The following is a 9,549-nucleotide window of genomic DNA, read 5'->3' as shown; positions in this document are numbered from 1 at the left end:
TTTTTTTTTTTTTTGTCATTTTTTCAAATCCAGATGAAGAGGAAGCTCAGGCCATCTGTACTTTCAGGATAACCTGGACAACAGCTGTTTGTCTTACATCAGTGATGAACATTTTGTTCTCCTCTGTGGTTTGTCATCTGTTTTTTGTTTGTCCCTTTTATTTTTTACTCCTATGTTCTTGCCCCACTAGGTTTAATTTTTCTCTGAGTTATGGGGGTATAAATCAATAGTGAGTCCAGTGAAGTCAGTGGTGTTTTGCTGGCATGGAGATGGCATTTTTCTCAGTGGAGAAGAAGTCGTTGAGCATTACTTCCTGATGCTGTCACACAGTCTTCTGTAACTGTGCAGAGATGCGGAAACTAGTGATTTTCTGAACCAGCAATTTTAATATTTACTTACAAAATGCAGCCATATGGTCATTTGTCTCTTGGTCCTAAGGGTCCATATAGCTTTGCATGCTTCCTCTCCAAGGTCACCACAGATGAAGATCACCTTGGGGACAGAAAACAACAATAGCAACAGCAACACTCACTTCAGCTGGGTGGGAGCAGATTTGCTCCATTCCCACGGTATTGTTGGGAACTTCCATTCATTGGGAGTTTTTTAATTTTCAAGTTATGTAAGAAGAAGGACATAAGTGTGAGAGGGAAAGAGATAGAGGGAAAATTTTGTACAATGCCCTAGTAAAATATGTATTCAATAGAAATGGTAAAAAATGTCATATTGTGTCAATTGGTATAAACTGTCTTCTCCGTCCAAATTTGTAGTTTTGTTTTTGTTTTCTTTTTCCCATTGAGCTACAAGTAGGCATTCAGGAGTCCAAGGTTTATCTGAATGTGGAGATGTGACCACCATTTTAAGCAGCATCTATCTCTTTCTGTAAAAAATAAAATGTGTTTCATTATCCATTCAGTCACTCAACTACTCGTCCTGTTTCTTTGGCACAAGTTGTACTTGGATTGGAAGTTTAATGCAAAATCATTTTCCAGGTCAATACAGCCAGGCAGAAACATAGGCGTGATGTCTGCCAATGACCACGAGGACTAGCTGTATTCACCTTTCTTTTTATGGCACGTCCCCTCTTCCTCTCTTCTCATCTAGATTTGATTTTTCTCTGTTTACAGGTTGAGGTACCTCTGTATGCCAAGAGGTTAAGGCAGGCGATTTGTGACCCAGCTGCTTAAATCTGAAGAGTTTGGACTGTCCATCAAATTGAAAATGAAAGTACCTAAAGATCTTAAAACTCAGAGGGGAAGATTAATGGTAGGTGGCTTTTTGGCTCATGCTTCTCAAGTGCTGCTGTGTGCACCTATGAACTTTATTTGCCTTTTGTTCACAAACAAAAGCTTACTACTGTGCTGTTCTGCACATCTGCTTATAAAAAATATCTCTGAGTGATGCCTGACGGCTTTTCTCAGATTTATAACTGAGGAAAAGGAAACCTCTGAGGGGGGAAAAAAAGCATTTAACTATGTTTAACCTTTTGAATTAGATGCACAGAAGTCTTTGACCCTAAGGATAGTCACAGATAGATCCTGAACAAGATAAATATTCAAGAAGGCTCTTGAACTTGTTGTTTTTCTGTACTCCAGCTTTCTTGAATTTCCCTCCTATCTCAGACCAGTTTGTGTCACATTTCATGCAAGCTGTAATCTCCAAGGGGAAAAAACACTTAACCACAATGTCAGGCTCTTACTTTAGGCTCTCAAAAATCTTCTGCTTCATCTGAACACTAGTGTATATGCATGAGACTTATAGATATTGTCTGACTAAACAAATCAAACCACCAGCTATCTCATGGGAATTCCAGAGGTAGCTTTACTCCCCGACTCTTCAAGATGTCAGCACATTTTTTAATATGATTGAAAACCTGCTAGAAATGCCAACGAAGGTGTCATAGTTTGCAAGCAAATGAATTTAGGTAAACAAGTATAATACCTATCTCCTAATTAGACAGAATTTAGTAACACAAAGTTAGAAAGATCCATATATACATTTATGAAATAACATGTATAGACATATATTATGTATATAGTGTATATTTATGTAAGCAGTACAGCATTATCATACAAGAGCACATATGTTTTCCTATTGCTATGTAAGTGCAATTTCTAGGGACGCTAGGAAATCTGGGAACTCTAAAGATGTATGTGTGACCATGAATATATTAAAGCTATCCAGAATAACACTTGGGAAAACAGCAGTAAATTACAATGCCTTAAAATATTGTTAATCTGCATCTGAAGTAAAACACGACTTGGTGGATGTTCTACAAGAAAGCAGCTTATCTGGGAAAATGATCCACAGAAGTACGGGCTCTCTGAAAAACACATACATTGATGGATGGTCTACAGTATGAATGTATTATCAAATTAAAGAAAACAGGAACCTTCTGTGGGAAAACCAATTAACCTTGTGTGTGGACCACATAAGTGAATCACATGAAGAACCATCGAAGATGACCATAACTAATAGCTTAGTTTGTGTGTATAAGACTCTGTAATACACCTCTGAGCTATGCAGACACTGCATATCTAGCTGGGTATGAAGAATTATGTATGCCAGCACTAAGGTAGTAATATTAAAGGGATATACATTTCTACTGCTGGTGTTTGGTCTGGTACCCCACCCTTGAGATCTGTCTGTAATTTGGATGCAATAAAGGGATTTCTCCTGCATTACTTTTGCAGTTCCTGCAGACCCTATGGAACCACACACAACCCTACAGAAATATGAAGGATTGGACAGGGCCTAATTTTCTTCCTTTCTTTTTTCACTTTCTTTGCTTCCACACTCAGTTTTCTGGCCATCACTGAGGCACAGCTCATAGTTCCTGAAGAAATCTGAACAGCCCAACAAACGGCTTGAGAACAAGCTCTTGATGCAGTACTCTTGTACTCAACATCTCTGCACTGGCAAGCATTTACAATTCCCCTCGGGTGTCACTAATTATAATGTATGGTTCATTAAAAATGACAACAGAGTTCACCGAGCCTGCATTCTTGTGATTAATTGCAATGCTTTCCTAATCAGTTGTTGTTATTTATACCTCTGCCTTTATGCGACTGATTATACTGTACACTTGCACCATTCAGAGAGTAACAGGAGGGACACAAAGGGCATGTTTACATGATGCAATGGTGCAGACATGCCTGAACTAGTGGTGACCCAGGCTGCGTGCTGCCATAGCACAGAGCTGCGCCGTACTAGAAACGCTACTCTGGGTCTCAGAGCCACAAGGAAGTGACACCAAGCTCGTAAACTCTGCCTTGGAGAAGGATTTGTTAGACTGTGAATAGCTGTGGAGACATGGTTTATCAGCTTTCAGTTCCGGAGCTGTCTCCTATTGGTAGGCAATCATAGGCAGCTCGAGGCAGGGATTTCTCAGGAGCTCCATTTGAGTATTCCTGCTTGAATCTCTCTGTGTGTAAATATATATATAAGATATCAGATTTCAGGACCCAGAAGCTAAATCCTGATTTTAAGCCTCCCAAAAATATCTTTAAAGTTTCCTAAATCCACTGACTAAGCACTGTCGTGTATTGAAGAACCCACTGAACAAAACCTAAAAACAATCTCTGACTATCAGCTCCCATCCAACGGGAGGAACAAAAATGTTGAGGGTGCAAACCTTCATGCTAAATTGAAAATAGCAAGGGTGTAGTTCGATCCACCTTCAGTTTATGTTTGTGAGCAAATGGTTTGGGGTTTTTCTTTTATGATCTCAGCTAAAGTGCGAAGCAATTTGGGGGACTGCTATTGGATAACCCAATCTAAGAGACATACAGCTAACCTGATTTTTGGAGAACCTGCAGAATGGCTATCTCTGGGAATAAGTTATTCCCTCCTGGGAACACTGGATGTGCGTACAAAATTTGTGGCAGTGATGTGACAGCTCATTTCAAGTCTTTTTGAAAAGACACAGATCTTCCTATGTATTCCTCTTCAGTTTTCTGTTTGTTACACATCTGCTCTGTGATTTTCCTTTTCCTCAGTTTCAGGCTTTTAGTTGCAATCTAATGCTATTTGCACAGCATTATCGCCTGGAGGCCCAAGTCAACTTTGGCAAGTCTCCTACTGGCATGTTATGTTAATAACTGATTGGTTTTGTTCTCGGCAAGAGCAATTTGTTCCAACAACTGGGATTCATCCCACTTGTTTAGCAAGTACACAGCTACACTCTAGCACAAACATTAAAGGCCAAGATCTTTAAAAATAGAAAGGGAGGGACCACCAGCATCACTGCATCCGATCCAGCAGCTGCAGGCAACCACGGGTTAGCTGCCTAGCCCAAACTGCACACCCACACCTGACCACACAGTCACTGAACCAGTCCCAGCTCTCGGGGACACATTAAATTTTTCAGACTTCTGACTGATTTTTGGATGTTTCTGAGCATTCAAGTGCCCCCACCAGCTTCAAATATCTAGAATTTTTAGCTAAATCATTGTTAAAAGTTTGGCCCATGGTGGTATGTCAATGCTGTAGGAAAAATCACACAGATATGTGCTTGCAGCTTACTGCATGAGTTCATATATAGCAATGGGATTGAAGGTTGCATAGAGCATGCTTATCTGCGGTGTATTTTTTCTTCAATATGTGCAAAGCATGTCCCCAGTATTACAAGCATTTGTATTTGTCGATGTGAGGATGTATCTCCAGAGTTTAAGCTAGGCATTTTAACTGCCTGATTTCCAAACCAGGAAGTTTCCCAAAAAATACTCCCAGACAAACAAAAATCCTACTCACGAGCCACAAAAAAATAGTATGTGAGAATTTGTCTTCACATGCAATTTGCATTTTTAAAATGTGTCTGTGAAATTTTACAGTCATTTGCATTTCAAGTCAGCAATTAGATTAAAAAAGCCAACAACTGCAGCTGTGACAAGTACTCCGCTACGTGAAAACCCATAAACAGTCCTCTTGTCCCTAGTAACAGCTCCGATGCGAATGAATTTCAGCATAGCGCTCAACTTTTGCCTCTTCAAGGTTGCTTCCATCCTTGATGCAGCGTAACTGGAAACCCTAAAAGACTGGAATCTGAACAAGATGCATATTTAATATTGCAATCTGCCCATGGTCCTGTAGAGAGTGTCTTTTGGGGTGACATTAGGGTCAGCTGTAGAGCAGTATCAGAGCTACAGCGGGGATTTTCCCAGCACACGGGGTAGGAGGGCATCCTGCTGCTCCCTTGCTGCCCATGCTCTGCCACATGCCCAGTATCCTCTGTAGAGGCAGATAAATGGGGGATGAAGGTCCCTGGGGACACACATCCATCACCTCCCCTGGAGCAAGCAGCAGTGCCCCAGCAGCTTGTCTTGGGGCTTTAGTGGCACCTGATTATTGGAAGGGATGTTTTGGAAATCAGGTCTCTGCATCATCGAAAGAATAAAAAAAATAATAATAATAACAGGAAAGGGCAGGCAGTTCTAGTCACTTTAGAAAATGTCAGCTAGTATTCAGCAGTGGGTTTTAAAACACATCCCTGCATCAGCAGAAAATCTCCCTGGCTTTCAGAAACACTCCTGCTGGCACGACCCGCCTGGGGCAGCACGAGGTGCCAGCAGTTTGCTGTAAGTGTAAGGCACTTCTTGGTGTTTGGCTGCTCTTGGCTGTTCTTCCCTTGGTGGCTGTCAAGAACAGCAGTTGTGAGCAGTTTTTCTGCTTAGGTGAACCAGAGAGAATAGGTGTTTCGGTCCACAGCCTCCCAGACACCATTGACACACACACGGTGCTTTACACATGGGCAGAGGTCTCAGCTTCAATCTCCAAGGTAATTTGGTGTTTGGAGTCTCCCTGGCAGACAAGGTCCCACCAGCATTAGTGCTCACACCATAAGAGCTGCGCCCCAGGACTTTGGAAGAAATGTGGCCCCTAGGACAATACCCATGACCTGTGGATGTTTGGGTTGCTCTGCACTTTAGATCCTATTCTTGTCTTACCTGTCAGTGGTGGTTGATGAAAGATGAAATCTTGGTCTCTGTTATTCATCAGCGAGATGAAATACAAGCTTTGACTTCACCTTTGATTCAGAGGTTTTCCTTCCCTGCAATATGTGTTGATATGAATTCCTTTCCTAACACCAGAAGGCAAGTGGATAGCACAGGGAGAGGAGAGTTAGAGACACAAAAGAAGAACAAAACCAGGTGGTGAGCTAAGGACAGAGGTATGAGGCTGGGCAGGGGAAGAGACTGGCGATGATTATTAGGAGAATGTGTCCAAGCAACACTGGAAACAGACAGAAGAAATCAAGACAGTATGAACACTGTAAAGTATTTTGATCCTTTATGGTGCATCTGCAACAGATGAAAGAGTAAGATGGTGGTCAGAAGAGTGAAGAGCACAATGCGACTAAAAATAGCAGAACATCTTTTAGCTCAGAAAAATGAAGGTTGAGAAAGATGTGATTTCTCTCTAGAAATATATCAAAAGAGTAAATGCCAGATGGAGAAGTGCTATTTGAGCTAAAAGGCAATTCTGGCACAAGAACAAAGGCAGGAAAAAATCGGCCATAAATACATTAAGTCTGGAGACCCTTGTCACCCCCTGAGCAGTGAGAGCCCGCCACCTCCTGTCAGCTGCAGCCACCAGGGCAACCTTGGTGACTTAAGGGGGGATTTGGCCAGTACTGAGTGATGTCTGCCTGGCTTTGTCAGCAGGGTGGCTTTCTGCTCCTAAGAGTCAGGTCTTGTTCTCCACAAAGCCAATGGAAATGGAAATGTGAGCAGGATTTGGTGGCAGCCTTTTCATTACCTAGCAGCTATGAATAGGGTTGAGTGCACTGAAAAATTCACTGGTAGTTTCTACCCTCATCTAACCAGTGCCCTGAAGCTCTTACCTTTGTGTTTTACAAGCATTTTACGATGGAGAAAGGTGTATATCCATGAAGACAGTGCTTCAGCCTTTATCAACAGTTTTTCGTATTACACTGAAGATACTAAACTTGCTTTATGGGATCATTTGACATGCCAGCTAGTGCCCAGTTCCAAATGGGCCATGTAAATTTTAAACAGAAATTCTTCCAGAAATGATACATTGCCAGCAGCATGGTGCTATATCCCCTCACCTGCCAGCATTCGAGCTTCTCCTCTGTTTCAGTTGTTGTGATTTCTCAGTCCTCATGTAAGCCTGTAGTAACTCACCCTCAGTCTGTCGGGCTGAGCTAGTGGGGAGGAAGCAGCCCCAAAATCAGGCCTTGTTTTTACTTTTGTATGTCTGAAAGTAGTTCCTGGCCAAAAAAGTCTTTGCTTCCTAAACCAGAATCGTCTCATGGCCTAGGCTACATTTACCTGGTCAGCTCTTAGATACAGCTTCCTTGTCAATGAAGCCTGTAAATATTTACCTAATTATTAAATAACAGTAATATTAATAATATCATAATAACATTTGCATTGATAATAATAAAAATACCAATTACAGTAGAATGTCCTGTAGATTGCTTCGTGGAATGGCTGTGATTTCAGTTACAAACCCTCTACACAGCCAGCATGGTTCCCAGCCAGAAGCATGGCTATATTTTCCCTAAAAGAAGATGTGTCAATACTTTGACCCTGACTGATCCACTTTCACTTAGGGAGACAGTTTTTTTTTTTTTTTTTTTTTTTTTTTTTTTTTTTTTCCTGTGTGTGTTGTGTGTTGTTGTTGTTTGTTTTTTTGGCTTTGCATTTTGCTGTTAAGGGGCAGGCCTACCTTTGGGAACATCCGTAGACAAAGAACAACGCAACCTGGATGTCTGCCACCTTATCACTATCAATCACAGAATCACAGAATCACAGAATAGTCTAGGTTGGAAGAGACCTCCAAGATCACCAAGTCCAACCTCTGACCTAATGCTAACAAGTCCTCCACTAAACCATATCCCTAAGCTCTACATCTAAACGTCTAATTTTAAAGACCTCCAGGGATGGTGACTCAACCACTTCTCTGGGCAGCCTATTCCAGTGACTAACAACCCTTTCAATAAAGAAGTTCTTCCTAATATCCAACCTAAACCTCCCCTGGTGCAATTTTAGCCCATTCTCCCTCGTCCTGTCACCAGGCATGTGGGAGAATAGACCAACCCCCACCTTGCTCCTTTAAGGTACCTGTAGAGTCCAATAAGGTCGCCTCTGAGCCTCCTGTTCTCCAGGCTAAACAGTCCCAGCTCCCTCAGCTGCTCCTCGTAAGACTTGTTCTCCAGACCCTTCACCAGCTTCGTAGCCCTTCTCTGGACTCGCTCAAGCACCTCCATGTCCTTCTTGTAGCGAGAGGCCCAAAACTGAACGCAGTACTCGAGGTGCGGCCTCACCAGAGCCGAGTACAGGGGGACAATCTCTTCCCTGGACCTGCTGGCCACGCTGTTTCTAATGCAAGCCAGGATGCTGCTGGCCTTCTTGGCTGCCTGAGCACACTGCTGGCTCATATTCAGCCGACTGTCAACCACTACTCCCAGGTCCTTCTCTGCCAGGAAGCTTTCTAACCACACATCTCCCAGCCTGTAGCTCTGCTTGGGGTTGTTGGGCCCCAGGTGCAGGACCCGGCACTTGGCCTTGTTGAACTTCAAACCGTTGGCCTTGGCCCATCGGTCCAGCCTCTCCAGATCCTCCTGCAGAGCCTTCCTACCATCGAGCAGATCGACACACGTACCTAACTTGGTGTCATCTGCAAACTTACTGAGGGTGCACTCGATCCCCTCGTCCAGATCATCGATGAAGATGTTAAAGAGGACTGGCCCCAGTACCGAGCCCTGGGGGACTCCACTAGTGACCGGCCTCCAACTGGATTTGACTCCATTTACCACAACTCTCTGGGCCTGGCCATCCAGTACATCAAATCAAGTACAATCCAATGTACTTGATTAAACTACAATTGCACAATTTTCTATCCCTTTTGTCTATCAATTTCAGGTTTCAGTCCTCTACTGTATTTTGATCTTTCCTGTAGATGCATTAAGTTCTGGCATTTTTTTATGTCTTGAATTTTATGTAATCAATTAAGATGTATATTTTCCATCAGTCTGGCTAATATTAACTTCAGGTGGTATGCAAAGCCTGTCGAAACCTCTGAGAGCTTTTCTGTTGACTGTAATGGGCTTTGGATCAGGACTCTTAATAGCAGTCATTTGTTTGAATCTATTCTAGTTTAATGAGTGATTAGCAGATGTTTTTTCCACTCTTTACTAAGCAGTTGATAAACCAGAGTCCATGAGGAGCTGTGTACTAAATAATAGTATGATTTTACAACCTTCAAATTGCTTTAGAAAATAGATTCATAAATCATGCACATAAAAGTAAAGAATATTGACAAATTTTCCCCTATAAAACAGGAGGCTTGCTGTGTTTTATGTGAGTCTCTCAACAATAAAGTGTTACCTACCATGGGACATTGGGAAAATCTAGCAGATCTTTATATATCTTTGTGTCTTGCGTATCTCTCTTTTCTGTTCTCTTTTATTTGATATAATTTACATGTGTTCAGCACTCCAGCTCAGATTCCTGTATCTGTTATGATGAGATTCTTGTTTAAACAAAGTCTCTTCATGCAGGAAGAGAGCTGTTCCAAGAAAAAAGC

Source organism: Oxyura jamaicensis, chromosome 1 (genome assembly GCF_011077185.1).
Source record: "Oxyura jamaicensis isolate SHBP4307 breed ruddy duck chromosome 1, BPBGC_Ojam_1.0, whole genome shotgun sequence".
NCBI classification, from domain to species: Eukaryota; Metazoa; Chordata; class Aves; order Anseriformes; family Anatidae; genus Oxyura; species Oxyura jamaicensis.
This window is presented reverse-complemented; position numbering follows the sequence as displayed.